The sequence below is a fragment of the Nothobranchius furzeri genome, chromosome 15 (genome assembly GCF_043380555.1).
Source record: "Nothobranchius furzeri strain GRZ-AD chromosome 15, NfurGRZ-RIMD1, whole genome shotgun sequence".
Taxonomy (NCBI): Eukaryota; Metazoa; Chordata; class Actinopteri; order Cyprinodontiformes; family Nothobranchiidae; genus Nothobranchius; species Nothobranchius furzeri.
In genome coordinates, this window is record NC_091755.1 from 11849565 (window position 1) to 11863860 (window position 14296).

Consider the following 14296-nt stretch of genomic DNA (forward strand, 5'->3'; position numbering starts at 1 on the left):
GGCCCTCTGTCAGACCCAGTGTTGGCATGTGGCAAGACGCTCCTCAGGGCGCGTCTTGGTTGGGTCTCTCTCCTGGAGGCGCTCAGTCAGACCCAGTGGTGACATGTGGCAAGACGCTCCTCGGGGCGTGTATTGCTTGGACCTCTCTCCTGGATGCCCTCTGTCAGAACCAGTGGTGACATGTGGCAAGACACTCCTCGGGGCGCGTCTTGCTTGGGCCTCTCTCCTGGAGGCCCTCTGTCAGACCCAGTGTTGACATGTGGCAAGACTCTCCTCGGGGCACGTCTTGCTTGGGCCTCTCTCCTGGAGGCGCTCAAACAGACCGAGTAGTGACATGTGGCAAGACGCTCCTCGGGGCGCGTCTTGCTGGGGCTTCTCTCATGGAGGCGCTCAGTCAGACCGAGTAGTGACATGTGGCAAGACGCTCCCTGGGGCGCGTCTTGCTTGGGCCTCTCTCATGGAGGCCCTCTGTCAGACCCAGTGTTGACATGTGTCAAGACGCTCCTCGGGGCGCGTCTTGCTTGGGCCTCTCTCCTGGAGGTGCTCAGTCAGACCGAGACCTGACATGTGGCAAGAAGCTCCTCGGGGCGCGTCTTGCTTGGGCTTCTCTCCTGGCGGCCCTCAGTCTGACCCATTGTTGACATGTGGCAAGACGCTCCTCGGGGCGCGTCTTGCTTGGGCTTTTCTCCTGGAGGCGCTCAGAAAGACCCAGTGTTGACATGTGACAAGACGCTCCTCGGGGCGCGTCTTGCTTGGGCCTCTCTCCTGGAGGCGCTCAGTCAGAACCAGAGGTGACATGTGGCAAGACGCTCCTCGGGGCGCGTCTTGCTTGGGCCTCTCTCCTGGAGGCCCTCTTTCAGACTGAGTAGTGACATGTGGCCTGACGCTCCTCGGGGCGCGTCTTGCTTGGGCCTCTCTCCTGGAGGCGCTCAGTCAGACCCAGTGGTGACATGTGGCAAGACACTCCTCGGGGCGCGTCTTGCTTGGGCTTCTCTCCTGGAGGCCCTCAGTCAGACCCATTGTTGACATGTGGCAAGACGCTCCTCGGGACACTACTTGCTTGGGCCTCTCTCCTGGATTCGCTCAGTCAGACCGAGTAGTGACATGTGGCAAGACGCTCCTCGGGGCGTGTCTTGCTTGGGCCTCTCTCCTGGAGGCGCTCAGTCAGACCGAGTGCTGACATAAGGCAAGACGCTCCTCGGGGCGCGTCTTGCTGGGGCCTCTCTCCTGGAGGTGCTCTATCAGACCCAGTGGTGACACGTGGCAAGACGCTCCTCGGGGTGCGTCTTGCTTGGGCCTCTCTCCTGGAGGAGCTCAGTCAGACCCAGTGGTGAGAAATGGCAAGACGCTCCTCGGGGCGCATCTTGCTTGGGCCTCTCTCCTGGAGGCACTAAGTCAGACCCAGTGTTGACACGTGGCAAGACGCTCCTAGGGGCGCGTCGTGCTTGGGCCTCTCTCCTGGAGGCCCTCTTTCAGACCCAGTGTTGACATGTGGCAAGACGCTCCTCCGGGCGCATCTTGCTTGGGCCTCTCTCCTGGAGGCCCTCAGTCAGACCCAGTGTTGACATGTGTCAATACGCTCCTCGGGGCGTGTCTTGCTTGGGCCTCTCTCCTGGAGGCGCTCAGTCAGACCCAGTGTTGACACGTGGCAAGACGCTCCTCGGGGCGCGTCTTGGTTGGGCCGCTTTCCTGGACGCGCTCATTCAGACCCAGTGGTGACATGTGGCAAGACGCTCCTCGGGGCGCGTATTGCTTGGGCCTCTCTCCTGAATGCCCTCTGTCAGACCGAGGGTTGACATGTGGCAAGACTCTCCTCGGGGCGCGTCTTGCTTGGGCTTCTCTCATGGAGGCCCTCAGTCCGACCCAGTGTTGACATGTGTCAATACACTCCTCGGGGCGTGTCTTGCTTGGGCCTCTCTCCTGGAGGCGCTCAGTCAGACCCAGTGCTGACATGTGGCAAGACGCTCCTCCGGGCGCGTCTTGCTTGGGCCTCTCTCCTGGAGGCGCTCAGTCAGACCCAGTGTTGACATGTGGCAAGACGCTCCTCGGGGCACGTCTTGCTTGGGCCTCTCTCCTGGAGGCCCTCTGTCAGACCCAGTGTTGGCATGTGGCAAGACGCTCCTCAGGGCGCGTCTTGGTTGGGTCTCTCTCCTGGAGGCGCTCAGTCAGACCCAGTGGTGACATGTGGCAAGACGCTCCTCGGGGCGTGTATTGCTTGGGCCTCTCTCCTGGATGCCCTCTGTCAGACCGAGTGTTGACATGTGGCAAGACTCTCCTCAGGGCACGTCTTGCTTGGGCCTCTCTCCTGGAGGCGCTCAAACAGACCGAGTAGTGACATGTGGCAAGACGCTCCTCAGGGCGCGTCTTGCTGGGGCTTCTCTCATGGAGGCACTCAGTCAGACCCAGTGTTGACATGTGGCAAGACGCTCCTCGGGGCGCGTCTTGCTTGGACCTCTCTCCCTGAGGCGCTCAGTCAGACCGAGTAGTGACATGTGGCAAGACGCTCCTCGGGGCGCGTCTTGCTTGGACCTCTCTCCCTGTGGCGCTCAGTCACACCCAGTGTTGACATTTGGCAAGACACTCCTCGGGGCGCGTCTTGCTTGGGCCTCTCTCATGGAGGCCCTCTGTCAGACCCAGTGTTGACATGTGTCAAGACGCTCCTCGGGGCGCGTCTTGCTTGGGCCTCTCTCCTGGAGGCGCTCAGTCAGACCGAGTGCTGACATGTGGCAAGAAGCTCCTCGGGGCGCGTCTTGCTTGGGCTTCTCTCCTGGCGGCCCTCAGTCAGACCCATTGTTGACATGTGGCAAGACGCTCCTCGGGGCGCTTCTTGCTTGGGCTTCTCTCCTGGAGGTGCTCAGAAAGACCCAGTGTTGACATGTGACAAGACGCTCCTCGGGGGCGCGTCTTGCTTGGGCCTCTCTCCTGGAGGCGCTCAGTCAGAACCAGAGGTGACATGTGGCAAGACGCTCCTCGGGGCGCGTCTTGCTTGGGCCTCTCTCCTGGAGGCCCTCTTTCAGACTGAGTAGTGACATGTGGCAAGACGCTCCTCGGGGCGCGTCTTGCTTGGGCCTCTCTCCTGGAGGCGCTCAGTCAGACCCAGTGGTGACATGTGGCAAGACGCTCCTCGGGGCGCGTCTTGCTGGGGCCTCTCTCCTGGAGGTGCTCTATCAGACCCAGTGGTGACACGTGGCAAGACGCTCTTCGGGGCGCGTCTTGCTTGGGCCTCTCTCCTGGAGGAGCTCAGTCGGACCCAGTGGTGACACATGGCAAGACGCTCCTCGGGGCGCATCTTGCTTGGGCCTCTCTCCAGGAGGCGCAAAGTCAGACCCAGTGTTGACACGTGGCAAGACGCTCCTCGGGGCGCGTCGTGCTTGGGCCTCTCTCCTGGAGGCCCTCTTTCAGACCCAGTGTTGACATGTGGCAAGACGCTCCTCCGGGCGCATCTTGCTTGGGCCTCTCTCCTTGAGGCCCTCAGTCAGACCCAGTGTTGACATGTGTCAATACGCTCCTCGGGGCGTGTCTTGCTTGGGCCTCTCTCCTGGAGGCGCTCAGTCAGACCCAGTGTTGACACGTGGCAAGACGCTCCTCGGGGCGCGTCTTGGTTGGGCCGCTTTCCTGGACGCGCTCATTCAGACCCAGTGGTGACATGTGGCAAGACGCTCCTCGGGGCGCGTATTGCTTGGGCCTCTCTCCTGAATGCCCTCTGTCAGACCGAGTGTTGACATGTGGCAAGACTCTCCTCGGGGCGCGTCTTGCTTGGGCTTCTCTCATGGAGGCCCTCAGTCCGACCCAGTGTTGACATGTGTCAATACGCTCCTCGGGGCGTGTCTTGCTTGGGCTTCTCTCCTGGAAGCACTCAGTCCGACCCATTGTTGACATGTGGCAAGACGCTCCTCGGGGCGCGTCTTATTTGGACCTCTCTCCTAGAGGCCCTCAGTCAGACCCAGTGTTGACATGTGGCAAGACGCTCCTCGGGGCGCGTCTTGCTTGGGCTTCTCTCCTGGAGGCCCTCAGTCAGACCCATTGTTGACATGTGGCAAGACGCTCCTCGGGGCACGTCTTGCTTGGGCCTCTCTCCTGGAGGCGCTCAGTCAAACCGAGTAGTGACATGTGGCAAGACGCTCCTCGGGGCGCGTCTTGCTTGGGCCTCTCTCCTGGAGGCGCTCAGTCAGACCCAGTGGTGACACGGGGCAAGACGCTCCTCGGGGCGCACCTTGCTTGGGCCTCTCTCCTGGAGGCGCTCAGTCAGACCCAGTGTTGACACGTGGCAAGACGCTCCTCGGGGCGCGTCTTGCTTGGGCCTCTCTCCTGGAGGCGCTCAGTCAGACCCAGTGTTGACATGTGGCAAGACACTCCTCGGGGCGCGTCTTGCTTGGGCCTCTCTCATGGAGGCCCTCTGTCAGACCCAGTGTTGACATGTGGCAAGACGCTCCTCGGGGCGTGTATTGCTTGGGCCTCTCTCCTGGATGCCCTCTGTCAGACCGAGTGTTGACATGTGGCAAGACTCTCCTCAGGGCACGTCTTGCTTGGGCCTCTCTCCTGGAGGCGCTCAAACAGACCGAGTAGTGACATGTGGCAAGACGCTCCTCAGGGCGCGTCTTGCTGGGGCTTCTCTCATGGAGGCACTCAGTCAGACCCAGTGTTGACATGTGGCAAGACGCTCCTCGGGGCGCGTCTTGCTTGGACCTCTCTCCCTGAGGCGCTCAGTCAGACCGAGTAGTGACATGTGGCAAGACGCTCCTCGGGGCGCGTCTTGCTTGGACCTCTCTCCCTGTGGCGCTCAGTCACACCCAGTGTTGACATTTGGCAAGACACTCCTCGGGGCGCGTCTTGCTTGGGCCTCTCTCATGGAGGCCCTCTGTCAGACCCAGTGTTGACATGTGTCAAGACGCTCCTCGGGGCGCGTCTTGCTTGGGCCTCTCTCCTGGAGGCGCTCAGTCAGACCGAGTGCTGACATGTGGCAAGAAGCTCCTCGGGGCGCGTCTTGCTTGGGCTTCTCTCCTGGCGGCCCTCAGTCAGACCCATTGTTGACATGTGGCAAGACGCTCCTCGGGGCGCTTCTTGCTTGGGCTTCTCTCCTGGAGGTGCTCAGAAAGACCCAGTGTTGACATGTGACAAGACGCTCCTCGGGGGCGCGTCTTGCTTGGGCCTCTCTCCTGGAGGCGCTCAGTCAGAACCAGAGGTGACATGTGGCAAGACGCTCCTCGGGGCGCGTCTTGCTTGGGCCTCTCTCCTGGAGGCCCTCTTTCAGACTGAGTAGTGACATGTGGCAAGACGCTCCTCGGGGCGCGTCTTGCTTGGGCCTCTCTCCTGGAGGCGCTCAGTCAGACCCAGTGGTGACATGTGGCAAGACGCTCCTCGGGGCGCGTCTTGCTGGGGCCTCTCTCCTGGAGGTGCTCTATCAGACCCAGTGGTGACACGTGGCAAGACGCTCTTCGGGGCGCGTCTTGCTTGGGCCTCTCTCCTGGAGGAGCTCAGTCGGACCCAGTGGTGACACATGGCAAGACGCTCCTCGGGGCGCATCTTGCTTGGGCCTCTCTCCAGGAGGCGCAAAGTCAGACCCAGTGTTGACACGTGGCAAGACGCTCCTCGGGGCGCGTCGTGCTTGGGCCTCTCTCCTGGAGGCCCTCTTTCAGACCCAGTGTTGACATGTGGCAAGACGCTCCTCCGGGCGCATCTTGCTTGGGCCTCTCTCCTTGAGGCCCTCAGTCAGACCCAGTGTTGACATGTGTCAATACGCTCCTCGGGGCGTGTCTTGCTTGGGCCTCTCTCCTGGAGGCGCTCAGTCAGACCCAGTGTTGACACGTGGCAAGACGCTCCTCGGGGCGCGTCTTGGTTGGGCCGCTTTCCTGGACGCGCTCATTCAGACCCAGTGGTGACATGTGGCAAGACGCTCCTCGGGGCGCGTATTGCTTGGGCCTCTCTCCTGAATGCCCTCTGTCAGACCGAGTGTTGACATGTGGCAAGACTCTCCTCGGGGCGCGTCTTGCTTGGGCTTCTCTCATGGAGGCCCTCAGTCCGACCCAGTGTTGACATGTGTCAATACGCTCCTCGGGGCGTGTCTTGCTTGGGCTTCTCTCCTGGAAGCACTCAGTCCGACCCATTGTTGACATGTGGCAAGACGCTCCTCGGGGCGCGTCTTATTTGGACCTCTCTCCTAGAGGCCCTCAGTCAGACCCAGTGTTGACATGTGGCAAGACGCTCCTCGGGGCGCGTCTTGCTTGGGCTTCTCTCCTGGAGGCCCTCAGTCAGACCCATTGTTGACATGTGGCAAGACGCTCCTCGGGGCACGTCTTGCTTGGGCCTCTCTCCTGGAGGCGCTCAGTCAAACCGAGTAGTGACATGTGGCAAGACGCTCCTCGGGGCGCGTCTTGCTTGGGCCTCTCTCCTGGAGGCGCTCAGTCAGACCCAGTGGTGACACGGGGCAAGACGCTCCTCGGGGCGCACCTTGCTTGGGCCTCTCTCCTGGAGGCGCTCAGTCAGACCCAGTGTTGACACGTGGCAAGACGCTCCTCGGGGCGCGTCTTGCTTGGGCCTCTCTCCTGGAGGCGCTCAGTCAGACCCAGTGTTGACATGTGGCAAGACACTCCTCGGGGCGCGTCTTGCTTGGGCCTCTCTCATGGAGGCCCTCTGTCAGACCCAGTGTTGACATGTGTCAAGACGCTCCTCGGGGCGCGTCTTGCTTTGGCCTCTCTCCTGGAGGCGCCCAGTCAGACCGAGTGCTGACATGTGGCAAGAAGCTCCTCGGGGCGCGTGTTGCTTGGGCTTCTCTCCTGGAGGCCCTCAGTAAGACCCATTGTTGACATGTGGCAAGACGCTCCTCGGGGCGCGTCTTGCTTGGGCCTCTCTCCAGAAGGCCCTCAATCAGACCCAGTGTTGACACGTGGCAAGACGCTCCTCGGGGCACGTCTTACTTTGGCCTCTCTCCTGGAGGCGCTCAGTCAGACTGAGTAGTGACATGTGGCCTGACGCTCCTCGGGGCGCGTGTTGCTTGGGCCTCTCTCCTGGAGGCGCTCAGTCAGACCAAGTGGTGACATGTGGCAAGACACTCCTAGGGGCTCGTCTTGCTTGGGCCTCTCTCCTGGAGGCCCTCTGTCAGACCCAGTGTTGACATGTGTCAAGACGCTCCTCGGGGCGCGTCTTGCTTGGGCTTCTCTCCGGGAGGCCCTCAGTCATACCCATTGTTGACATGTGGCAAGACGCTCCTCGGGGCGCGTCTTGCTTGGGCCTCTCTCCTGGAGGCGCTCAGTCAGACCGAGTGCTGACATGTGGCAAGACGCTCCTCGGGCCGCGTGATGCTTGGGCTTCTCTCCTGGAGGCCCTCAGTCAGACCCATTGTTGACATGTTGCAAGACGCTCCTTTGGGCGCGTCTTGCTTGGGCCTCTCTCCTGGAGGCGCTCAGTCAGACCGAGTGCTGACATGTGGAAAGACTCTCCTCGGGGCGCATCTTGCTTGGGCCTCTCTCCTGGAGGCGCTAAGTCAGACCCAGTGTTGACACGTGGCAAGACGCTCCTCGGGGCGTGTCTTGCTTGGGCCTCTCTCCTGGAAGCGCTCAGTCAGACCGAGTGCTGACATAAGGCAAGACGCTCCTCGGGGCGCGTCTTGCTGGGGCCTCTCTCCTGGAGGTGCTCTATCAGACCCAGTGGTGACACGTGGCAAGACGCTCCTCGGGGCGCGTCTTGCTTGGGCCTCTCTCCTGGAGGAGCTCAGTCAGACCCAGTGGTGACACATGGCAAGACGCTCCTCGGGGCGCATCTTGCTTGGGCCTCTCTACTGGAGGCGCTAAGTCAGACACTGGGTCTGACAGAGGGCCTCCATGAGAGAGGCCCAAGCAAGACGCGCCCCGAGGAGTGTCTTGCCACTTGTCAACACTGGGTCTAACAGAGGGCCTCCAGGAGAGAGGCCCAAGCAAGACGCGCCCCGAGGAGTGTCTTGCCACATGTCACCACTTGGTCTGACTGAGCGCCTCCAGGAGAGAGGCCCAAGCAACACGCGCCCCGAGGAGCGTCAGGCCACGTGTCACTACTCAGTCTGACTAAGCGCCTCCAGGAGAGAGGCCCAAGCAAGTCGCGCCCCGAGGAGCGTCTTGCCACGTGTCAACACTGGGTCTGATTGAGGGCCTTCTGGAGAGAGGCCCAAGCAAGACGCGCCCCGAGGAGCGTCTTGCCACATGTCAACAATGGTTCTTACTGAGGGCCTCCAGGAGAGAAGCCCAAGCAAGACGCGCCCCGAGGAGCTTCTTGCCACATGTCAGCACTCGGTCTGACTGAGCGCCTCCAGGAGAGAGGCCAAAAAACGACGCCCCCCGAGGAGCGTCTTGCCACAAGTCAACACTGGGTCTGACTGAGTGCCTCCATGAGAGAAGCCCCAGCAAGACGCGCCCCGAGGAGCGTCTTGCCACATGTCACTACTCGGTCTGTTTGAGCGCATCTAGGAGAGTAGCCCAAGCAAGACGTGCCCCGAGGAGCATCTTGCCACATGTCAACAATGGGTCTGACTGAGGGCCTCCAGGAGAGAAGCCCAAGCAAGACGCGCCCCCAGGAGCGTCTTGCCACATGTCAACACTGGGTCTGACTGAGCGCCTCCAGGAGAGAGGCCCAAGCAAGACATGCCCCGAGGAGCGTCTTGACACATGTCAACACTGGGTCTGACTGAGGGCCTCCATGAGAGAAGCCCAAGCAAGACGCGCCCCGAGGAGAGTCTTGCCACATGTCAACACTCGGTCTGACAGAGGGCATCCAGGAGAGAGGCCCAAGCAATACGCGCCCCGAGGAGCGTCTTGCCACATGTCACCACTGGGTCTGACTGAGCGCCTCCAGGAGAGAGGCCCAACCAAGACGCGCCCTGAGGAGCGTCTTGCCACATGCCAACACTGGGTCTGACAGAGGGCCTCCAGGAGAGAGGCCCAACCAAGACGCGCCCCGAGGAGTGTCTTGCCACATGTCACCACTGGGTCTGACTGAGCGCCTCCAGGAGAGAGGCCCAAGCAAGACGCGCCCCAAGGAGCGTCTTGTCACATGTCAACACTGGGTCTTACTGAGCGCCTCCAGGAGAGAGGCCCAAGCAAGACGCGCCCCGAGGAGCGGCTTGCCACATGTCAACAATGGGTATGACTGAGGGCCTCCAGGAGAGAAGCCCAAGCAAGATGCGCCCCGAGGAGCGTCTTGACACATGTCAACACTGGGTCTGACAGAGGGCCTCCAGGAGAGAGGCCAAAGCAAGACGCGCCCCGAGGAGCGTCTTGACACATGTCAACACTGGGTCTGATTGAGGGCCTTCTGGAGAGAGGCCCAAGCAAGACGCGTCCCGAGGAGCGTCTTGCCACATGTCAACAATGGTTCTTACTGAGGGCCTCCAGGAGAGAAGCCCAAGCAAGATGCGCCCCGAGGAGCTTCTTGCCACATGTCAACAATGGGTATGACTGAGCGCCTCCAGGAGAGAGGCCAAAGCAAGACTTCCCCCGAGGAGCGTCTTGACACATGTCAACACTGGGTCTGACAGAGGGCCTCCATGAGAGAGGCCCAAGCAAGACGCGCCCCGAGGAGTGTCTTGCCAAATGTCAACACTGGGTCTGACAGAGCGCCTCAGGGAGAGAGGTCCAAGCAAGACGCGCCCCGAGGAGCGTCTTGCCACATGTCACTACTCGGTCTGACTGAGCGCCTCAGGGAGAGAGGTCCAAGCAAGACGCGCCCCGAGGAGCGTCTTGCCACATGTCAACAATGGGTCTGACTGAGGGCCTCCAGGAGAGAGGCCCAAGCAAGACACGCCCCGACGAGCGTCTTGACACATGTCAACACTGGGTCTGACTGAGGGCCTCCATGAGAGAAGCCCAACCAAGACGCGCCCTGAGGAACGTCTTGCCACATGCCAACACTGGGTCTGACAGAGGGCCTCCAGGAGAGAGGCCCAAGCAAGACGCACCCCGAGGAGTGTCTTGCCACATGTCACCACTGGGTCTGACTGAGCGCCTCCAGGAAAGAGGCCCAAGCAAGACGCGCCCCGAGGAGCGTCTTGTCACATGTCAACACTGGGTCTTTCTGAGTGCCTCCAGGAGAGAAGCCCAAGCAAGACGCGCCCCGAGGAGCGTCTTTCCACATGTCAGCACTCGGTCTGACTGAGCGCCTGCAGGAGAGAGGCCCAAGCAAGACGCGCCCAAAGGAGCGTCTTGCAACATGTCAACAATGGGTCTGACTGAGGGCCTCCAGGAGAGAAGCCCAAGCAACACGCGGCCCGAGGAGCGTCTTGCCACATGTCAGCACTCGGTCTGACTGAGCGCCTCCAGGAGAGAGGCCAAAGCAAGACGCGCCCCGAGGAGTGTCTTGCCACATGTCAACAATGGGTATGACTGAGGGCGTCCAGGAGAGAAGCCCAAGCAAGACGCGCCCCGAGGAGCGTCTTGACACATGTCAACACTGGGTCTGAAAAAGGGCCTCCAGGAGAGAGGCCCAAGCAGGACGCGCCCCGAGGAGTGTCTTGCCACATGTCACCACTGGGTCTGACTGAGCGCCTCCAGGAGAGAGGCCCAAGCAAGACGCGCCCCGAGGAGCGTCTTGTCACATGTCAACACTGGGTCTTTCTGAGCGCCTCCAGGAGAGAAGCCCAAGCAAGACGCGCCCCGAGGAGCATCTTTCCACATGTCAGCACTCGGTCTGACTGAGCGCCTGCAGGAGAGAGGCCCAAGCAAGACGCGCCCAAAGGAGCGTCTTGCAACATGTCAACAATGGGTCTGACTGAGGGCCTCCAGGAGAGAAGCCCAAGCAACACGCGGCCCGAGGAGCGTCTTGCCACATGTCAGCACTGGGTCTGACAGAGGGCCTCCAGGAGAGAGGCCAAAGCAAGACGCGCCCCGAGGAGCGTCTTGACACATGTCAACACTGGGTCTGACAGAGGAACTCCATGAGAGAGGCCCAAGCAAGACGCGCCCCGAGGAGTGTCTTGCCACATGTCAACACTGGGTCTGACTGAGCGCCTCCAGGAGAGAGGCCCAAGCAAGACGCGCCCCGAGGAATGTCTTGCCACGTGTCAACACTGGGTCTGACTGAGTGCCTCCAGGAGAGAGGCCCAAGCAAGATGCGCCCCGAGGAGCGTCTTGCCACGTGTCACCACTGGCTCTGACTGAGCGCCTCCAGGAGAGAGGCCCAAGCAAGACGCGCCCCGAGGAGCGTCTTGCCACGTGTCACCACTGGGTCTGATTGAGCGCCTCCAGGAGAGAGGCCCCAGCAAGACACGCCCCGAGGAGCGTCTTGCCTTATGTCAGCACTCGGTCTGACTGAGCGCCTCCAGGAGAGAGGTCCAAGCAAGACGCGCCCCGAGGAGCGTCTTGCCACATGTCACTACTCGGTCTGACTGAGCGCCTCCAGGAGAGAGGCCCAAGCAAGACGTGCCCCGAGGAGCGTCTTGCCACATGTCAACACTGGGTCTGACTGAGCGCCTCCAGGAGAGAGGCCCAAGCAAGACGCGCCCCGAGGAGCGTCAGGCCACATGTCACTACTCAGTCTGACTGAGCGCCTCCAGGAGAGAGGCCCAAGCAAGATGCGCCCCGAGGAGCGTCTTGCCACATGTCAACACTGGGTCTGATTGAGGGCCTTCTGGAGAAAGGCACAAGCAAGACGCGCCCCGAGGAGCGTCTTGCCACATGTCAACAATGGGTCTTACTGAGGGTCTGCAGGAGAGAGGCCAAAGCAAGATGCGCCCGGAGGAGCGTCTTGCCACATGTCAACACTGGGTCTGACAGAGGGCATCCAGGAGAGAGGCCGAAGCAAGACGCGCCCCATGGAGCGTCTTGCCACATGTCACATCTGGTTCTGACTGAGCGCCTCCAGGAGAGAGGCCCAAGCAAGATGCGCCCCGAGGAGCGTCTTGCCACATGTCAACAATGGGTCTGACTGAGGGCCTCCAGGAAAGAAGCCCAAGCAATACGCGCCCCGAGGAGCGTCTTGCGACATGTCACTACTCGGTCTGATTGAGCGCCTCCAGGAGAGAGGCCCCAGCAAGACACGCCCCGAGGAGCGTCTTGCCTTATGTCAGCACTCGGTCTGACTGAGCGCCTCCAGGAGAGAGGCCCAAGCAAGACGCGCCCCGAGGAGCGTCTTGCGACCTGTCACTACTCGGTCTAACTGAGCGCCTCCAGGAGAGAGGTCCAAGCAAGACGCGCCCCGAGGAGCGTCTTGCCACATGTCACTACTCGGTCTGACTGAGCGCCTCCAGGAGAGAGGCCCAAGCAAGACGTGCCCCGAGGAGCGTCTTGCCACATGTCAACACTGGGTCTGACTGAGCGCCTCCAGGAGAGAAGCCCAAGCAAGACGCGCCCCGCGGAGCGTCAGGCCACATGTCACTACTCAGTCTGACTGAGCGCCTCAAGGAGAGAGGCCCAAGCAAGATGCGCCCCGAGGAGCGTCTTGCCACATGTCAACACTGGGTCTGATTGAGGGCCTTCTGGAGAAAGGCACAAGCAAGACGCGCCCCGAGGAGCATCTTGCCAAATGTCAACAATGGGTCTTACTGAGGGTCTGCAGGAGAGAGGCCAAAGCAAGATGCGCCCGGAGGAGCGTCTTGCCACATGTCAACACTGGGTCTGACAGAGGGCCTCCAGGAGAGAGGCCGAAGCAAGACTCGCCCAGAGGAGCGTCTTGCCACGTCACCTCTGGTTCTGACTGAGCGCCTCCAGGAGAGAGGCCCAAGCAAGACGCGCCCCGAGGAGCGTCTTGCCACATGTCAACAATGGGTCTGACTGAGGGCCTCCAGGAAAGAAGCCCAAGCAATACGCGCCCCGAGGAGCGTCTTGCCACATGTCACCACTGGGTCTGACTGAGCGCCTCCAGGAGAGAGGCCCAAGCAAGACGAGCCCCGAGGAGCGTCTTGCCACGTGTCAACACTGGGTCTGATTGAGGGGTCTTCTGGAGAGAGGCCCAAGCAAGACGCGCCCCGAGGAGCGTCTTGCCACATGTCAACAATGGGTCTGACTGAGGGCCTCCAGGAGAGAAGCCCAAGCAAGACGCGCCCCGAGGAGCTTCTTGCCACATGTCAGCACTCGGTCTGACTGAGCGCCTCCAGTAGAGAGGCCAAAGCAAGACACGCCCCGAGGAGCGTCTTGACACATGTCAACACTGGGTCTGACAGAGGGCCTCCATGAGAGAGGCCCAAGCAAGACGCGCCCCGAGGAGTGTCTTGCCACATGTCAACACTGGGTCTAACAGAGGGCCTCCAGGAGAGAGGCCCAAGCAAGACGCGCCCCGAGGAGTGTCTTGCCACATGTAACCACTTGGTCTGACTGAGCGCCTCCAGGAGAGAGGCCCAAGCAACACGCGCCCCGAGGAGCGTCAGGCCACGTGTCACTACTCAGTCTGACTAAGCGCCTCCAGGAGAGAGGCCCAAGCAAGTCGCGCCCCGAGGAGCGTCTTGCCACGTGTCAACACTGGGTCTGATTGAGGGCCTTCTGGAGAGAAGCCCAAGCAAGACGCGCCCCGAGGAGCTTCTTGCCACATGTCAGCACTCGGTCTGACTGAGCGCCTCCGGGAGAGAAGCCAAAAAAGGACGCCCCCCGAGGAGCGTCTTGCCACAAGTCAACACTGGGTCTGACTGAGTGCCTCCATGAGAGAAGCCCCAGCAAGACGCGCCCCGAGGAGCGTCTTGCCACATGTCACTACTCGGTCTGTTTGAGCGCATCTAGGAGAGTAGCCCAAGCAAGACGTGCCCCGAGGAGCATCTTGCCACATGTCAACAATGGGTCTGACTGAGGGCCTCCAGGAGAGAAGCCCAAGCAAGACGCGCCCCCAGGAGCGTCTTGCCACATGTCAACACTGGGTCTGACTGAGCGCCTCCAGGAGAGAGGCCCAAGCAAGACATGCCCCGAGGAGCGTCTTGACACATGTCAACTCTGGGTCTGACTGAGGGCCTCCATGAGAGAAGCCCAAGCAAGACGTGCCCCGAGGAGAGTCTTGCCACATGTCAACACTCGGTCTGACAGAGGGCATCCAGGAGAGAGGCCCAAGCAATACGCGCCCCGAGGAGCGTCTTGCCACATGTCACCACTGGGTCTGACTGAGCGCCTCCAGGAGAGAGGCCCAACCAAGACGCGCCCTGAGGAGCGTCTTGCCACATGCCAACACTGGGTCTGACAGAGGGCCTCCAGGAGAGAGGCCCAACCAAGACGCGCCCCGAGGAGTGTCTTGCCACATGTCACCACTGGGTCTGACTGAGCGCCTCCAGGAGAGAGGCCCAAGCAAGACGCGCCCCGAGGAGCGTCTTGTCACATGTCAACACTGGGTCTTACTGAGCGCCTCCAGGAGAGAGGCC